The sequence below is a fragment of the Centroberyx gerrardi genome, chromosome 16, assembly GCF_048128805.1.
Source record: "Centroberyx gerrardi isolate f3 chromosome 16, fCenGer3.hap1.cur.20231027, whole genome shotgun sequence".
NCBI classification, from domain to species: Eukaryota; Metazoa; Chordata; class Actinopteri; order Beryciformes; family Berycidae; genus Centroberyx; species Centroberyx gerrardi.
This window is the reverse complement of record NC_136012.1, coordinates 16,050,599-16,056,598: the sequence shown is the minus strand read 5'-3', so window position 1 is coordinate 16,056,598 and position 6,000 is coordinate 16,050,599. Positions and strand designations below refer to the sequence as shown.

Sequence of the window (6,000 nt, the reverse complement as noted above, 5' to 3'; positions counted from 1 at the left end):
CAACATTTAATAAATTTGGGAACTGTAAGTAACAAAACAGCAGAAGGACTTTGTGTTGTTTTGAAGATGTGATTTGGAGGTATAAATTGTACTGAAGCAGATAGCGTGTATGCCAGGTAATGCATGTTTATGGAAAGGGAGTAAATTGAACTTGACACATATAAAAATTGTAGATGGAATAAGAGTAATCATTTTTTACTCTTTGTGTTCTTAAGTAATTACATGCTTAGGCTACTTATGTAAGAAAACTTGTCGTGAGGAGGCTGCGTGTTCGCAACACCGCGAGTCTACGTCTTAACTGGCAGAAGACGAAGAGAGAGATGGCGCGAGTGAGAGGGAGGTGAGAGAGAAAAAGTGGATCTTGACCGTATAGCGCGACACCGCGGTATCATATTCTGGGGTTATAGAGCACATCCATGCTGAGCTGGGTATCTGACAAGAGTCTTAGTGCAGGCGAAGGTCATGTGTGATATAGAAAAGCATGGCGCTCTGCAGATGGATAGTGTCAGTGGAGGGGTCGCCGAGGCATGATACCTGTTCTTTTATTCAGTGAGGGGATTCCGCCTCATCTTCGTTCAGCGGGACCATGTGCATACTGGTGTGTGTGTGAGCATACTATGTGTGTTTGTGTACGTGTGAGTGTGTAAGTGCAAGGATGCGTACGTATGTGTGTGCGCGCATACTGAGATGTGTGTGTGTGCATGCTCTTTCACCTATGCGCCCGGAACGAGCAGCAGCACAGAGAGTCAGGGCAAACTTTGCTGCAGCGCTGCCAGTGAGTTATTAAAACAATCGAGTGCTGACAAGCCCTGCATTCTGTCGCTGAGGGAGAGGGCTAGGGCTTAATAACTCAGTGTCACGCCTTGACATTCTTACCATCTGTCTGGGTAAAATATTCAAATGTGCAATAAATGTCACTGGGGACAGACGGTGACACTGTCTAATTAACACTATGACAGAGGTGACACTCTGAGGGATTTGGCTGGCTTTTACTGTACAACATGCAATGTGTGTGTGCCGGGGTGTGTGTGTGTGTGTGTGTGTGTGTGCACGCGCGCATGCAATAGCTGTATGCAGAGGTGAAATGCCGAGGGATACTGTAGCGTTGTTTTACCGCCATTCTGTCTTTTTACAGGAGAGTGAGTGAGACACAAGCTATCGTTCTACTAAACCGAAGGGTGTGCACTAACACACACAAAAAAAAAGTGTAAATGACAGCAGCTATAGGGCTGTACAACCCCGGAGCAGTGAATAAATGCCAGAGCAGAGTCATTTCCTCAGGCTGAAATGTCAAATAGAGGGAGGAGGGGGAGGAGACCTGACTGTCAACCACATATAGGTATCTTACTTCATCCCAGGTAGATAGGCCACACCCCCTCCACGGCTTCAAAGACGTGGAATTAGAGGAAAGGAAAGGTTGTAAAGGGTGCAAAGAATCAGAAACAGATGGTGATTCACTCCTACATGAGTGGAAGCAGCGCGGGCTGTTTTGATTCCACAATGCCTCTGAGCCTACGGGGTCACTACAAATCTGGTCATGGATGGGAAAAGTGAAATTGATGGCTTCATTCCTGCACTCCACGATGACACACCAAGCAGATGACAAGCTCAATAACTTTGAGTAAGCAGACCTGCAGCTTATTGGCTGCTTGAACACCAAAACATGTCTGCAACACCCACCTCTATGTTTTCTGTTTTGTGGAAATCAGAGACAAAATCACAGAAACCCGGGCTTAAAAATTGAATTTTGCCACGAATGCGGAATAGGATGAAATTGTTTGGTTTTGTGAAATTGTGCAAATAGTAGGCCTAGAACATTTGTTATTTGGAATGGTTTTTGTCATGAAAAGATAAACAGAAATGCATTTAAACACCATGGCAACGTGCGAAGCAGAGCCGAGCTGCGTCTGTGGGATGTAGTACTGTGTGTGTGTGGGTGTAGATGTGTGTGTGTGTGTGTGTGCTGAATGTCAGAAAATCAATATGGGTTTGTTATGGGATGATGAAGCCAACGGTCATTAATGTGACAGTGACAGTCATTACTGGCATAGGCCTACAAGTGCATGTGCAATGACCAGCACATATTTCCCAAAGTACTTGAAAGTGCACTAGTGAGTGTGTGGATCTTCATCCAACAAGATTAATGCTGCTGTGACTCTTTCTGATGGATGAAATGTTTTGCCCAACAAATACACAATGTGTTGTATGGCTATTGCGTAGAAAGATTGCGTAGAAAGCTTGTACAGACACAAGCTTTACACAAAGGCTACTCTCCATGACTTGTAGTGAGGTCGCCGTTCTTTTGACGCTATAAAAATGTTCATAGTTAGTGAGTTGAATATTTTATTATATAACGCACCTTAGTTACCGAGTTCTAATTAAAATGTGTTTGCCGTCAGTTGTAATAATGGTGTCGGGGTGGAGGGGGTGGATTGTTTACCTGCTGACGAGAACAATTTATAAATGTAACATCTTATCTGCCCCGGTTAATGATGAATACTTTTGGTATAGGCATGTCCTGATATATAATTTTTTTTGTCTCCGATACCATTCATAGTTATTAAATACTGAGTATCTGCCAATATGGAGTTCCGACTCGACACTTTTGTAATATTTGATTTTCTTTATTTTTTGTTTAACCCTGCACTTTGTAAAGTAAAGCTTAAATCATCCAGTGCAATAGAGTGAATAATTTTTACAGCTTTTTTTGCTGTCGTAGGATAATTTATCTTGTTTTGTCGGTGCATCATCTAACATTTTCAGCTCGGGTGCAGACTCGTGAGCTACTACCTGTGAGAGCTCATTGTATTCCTTCAAATGGTGTTCCTTCAAGTGCCTGGTTAAATTAGTAGTATTGTAATTAGCTCTGCTGCTGCCACCCCTCGAAACACTTGCATTGCAAGCATTACAATTAGCTGTTTGACTGCTTTCGTTCTCCAGTTTAAAGTAATTGCAGACTGCAGACATTACTGCTACCCAGCTGCTTTCAAACCATGTGCCGCACTGCTGTAAGTGGTGAACGACACTCGCATTTTTACGTCAATTTGTAGCTGTTGGGATCAGATCGGATTCCAATACTGGATATTAGATCGGTGCATCCCCATTTTGGATATTTCACCCACCCTAAGGTGAAATACCGAAATTAATCCCTACTTTCGGACCCTTTAAGGGTTTCACTAGAACGGCGTCCAACACTGCAAGTAATGGATAGAGAGTTGGCATAATAATTGCTGGCATGACTAATGAGCCTGGGGGCATAATAGTAGAGAACAAGTTTGTCACAGATGACTTGCACTGACTCTGTCTTTCGGAGAGGGGAGAATAACAGCATATACAAGACATACCGCCAGGGGTAAATGTAGCCAAGCACTTAAAGAAGCAGCTTGTGACTGGAAGGTCACTGTTTTAAATTCCAGATCAGCTGGGAAAAATCTGTGCAGGGTAAGTGGAAGTCAACTACTGTCAAGGTGCCCTTGAGCAAGGCACTTAAGCCCCAATTGCTGTGTTAGAGTTTCTCAGTGGCTAACAGTGAAACAGTGTGGTTGCACTGGGCTGCTACATGGTGTGAATGTGAAAAGGGGCATGTGTGCTAAGCTGGCTTTCCCTGGAATACAAAGGTTAAGAAACTGAACTTGCACTTTTATTTTGTTTTCATGATGGTCTCGAAACAGACGTTACAGAGACTTTTGAAAGAGGACACCAAAGACAGTGGTTTCCTATATTTGGGATAACAAGCACAAATGTGACACGGTCCTGTTTACCAAGGCCTCTATGGTACCAATCCATTTTTGGCTAGTGTTTTTGAAAGTGATTTTGGGCTTAGTCGTAAATAAGCATCTAATGAAGGCTGCACAATGCTATTCTCAATGTAAATCACCACAAATAACATGGAATCACCCTTCAATGTATTTTACCCACGTTCAAATGTGTATACATTCCTTAAAATATTGAATTCCCCACAACTTTATAAGCAGAGAAGCATTGCCATTGCATAGTCTTAATTTCTAATATCGCATAAAAAGACATCTGGCTTAAAATAAAACTTTCACCTGCCTGCATGTGTTCTACCTGTGAGTACCTAACACAAGTAGATGGCTCTCCTACTCTCTCTGTTTCTCTCTCCCTCTCTCTCAGTCTGTGCTTCTCTCACTTTCCCTCTCTCTCTGTATTCTGTGAGAGGCTTTTGTATCAAGCACCTTTAATGGGTTAGTGGTGGGATATATTGGACTTCAGTAGGAGATTTGACACTGTGTACTTTTGTGTGTGTGTGTGTGCGGGCACATAAGTGTGTGTGCCTTTGGATTGTCGTGTAGGGTCCTTACATTACGGTCCTTTCCCACTCGTGTTACTGTGTGCACTCACTCCAAAGCCATTAGATTCTATACGAAATCCTGAAGCTGAGAACTTTGAAGCTGAGAGCGGCGCAATCGACAGGCTGGTATCCTGCAGAGCGCGTCTCTCTACTCTTGATCTGTTGTACAGTACCGATCTCGACTGCCGCTACAGTTGCACTTTCACACACACATTTTGACTCTGTTACTTTATCTGTTCTCTCCTGCCCACACACGGATACCTCTGGCTCTGGATGCGTGTATGGATTAGAGAGCTGCCACATGCGTGTGCGTGCCTGTGTGTCTACATTATGTGTGTTTGTGACTGCTGTGCTGTGAACGCCTCTGGTCTCATCCCCTCATCGTCTTGGAGTGGTGGCTGTGCCTTTGGGGCCAATAGAAGGCAGCTATGGCCGCTCCAGCACCAATGACATAGATGACTGGTCCCATTTAGCATGCTAGATTTAGCTTCATTAGAGAGGACGCGGCAGGGAAGGCACACAGAAGAGATGAAATGAGGGGTGAGAAGCGGAGAAAGAAGAAAGACAGCTAGGCCTCCGCAAGGCCACACAAGGCCACTTTGGAGTAGAGCCGGACAAAAAGCCAAAAACATCTCGTAAAAATACTTTATAAGCCAGTCATATCCATAATGGCTACCCGATAGAGAGAAATGGATTAATGCAGCAGTTGGAGTCAAATAAAAAGCACAGCACAGTGGGCCAGGTTATGGCACACATCAGCGTCAGCAAGATGCAGAATAGTTTACACAGGTTTCAATGCTGTTCCTTGGGGCACACTGAGGCATAACACAGCAAAATGTAAAATTCCCTGATTGATGTAAATGAGTGAAGCTGCATACTACAGTAAATCATCAGTACGTCAGGTAGGTTTTGTCCAGAAGAGAAAATATAAAACATAAATTCTTCATATTAAAAATGATTTGGTTTTATATTCAATCCTAAAAAATCTCCTCAAACAAGGAAAAGAAACATCTGCCAGATGGAGTAAGATATATTTATTACATAATTCCCAGTGCAACAAGTGGAATGATTGCCCTTATTTTAAGATTGTGTCTGGTTTCAAGAACTGCCTCACTTTGGCATGACAGAAACAAATGAAATTATCACATCCCTTTGGCAGATTTTTTCACTTGTATTATGAAAAATAAGACTCTAAGACCGAATACACGAATAAATGTCAAGATGAATACTGTTTGCAGTGATGAGAGAGAGCGGCTGTGGCGATTAGTGTGTGGCTATCGGAGAGGCTATCTGTGGGTTCAGCAGCAGCAGCAGCGGTGGGACTGTAGCTGCGTTGATATCTGGCTATCTGAGCCGCGCTGAGAGCGATGGATGGGACCGGCTCCCCCAAGGTCATCCATCAGGAGAGACACATCTAACCTCTAGCCTTGTCCCCGAGGTGAGTGTGTGCGCACGCATGCACACACACACACACGCATGTACACACACAGACATAACCAGACACCACAGTGCCCCGGGGAAGTACACAAACACAAAACAAGGCTTGAGATGACTAACAATGATCATTTAGGTGTGTGTGTGTGTGTGTGTGTGTGTGTGTGCGGTGCGTGCCTCTGTGTGCGGGCTCACGGTGTATGGTGTACGTTTCCTCCAGAAATAGAAGAACACCACGGGTCATCAAAGGGCAG

At 43.9% G+C, this 6,000-nt stretch overlaps 1 protein-coding gene across 1 annotated transcript in view; it reads left to right on the top strand.

Moving 5' to 3' along the window:
• The first annotated feature begins 407 nt into the window (after positions 1-407).
• The window catches only part of med7 (mediator complex subunit 7), a 314,785-nt gene continuing 309,192 nt past the window's right edge, over positions 408-6,000 (top strand). The window contains exon 1 of the mRNA XM_071903595.2: positions 408-419. The gene's annotated coding sequence lies outside the window, so the exon portion shown is untranslated. The remainder of the gene's footprint in view (positions 420-6,000) is intronic.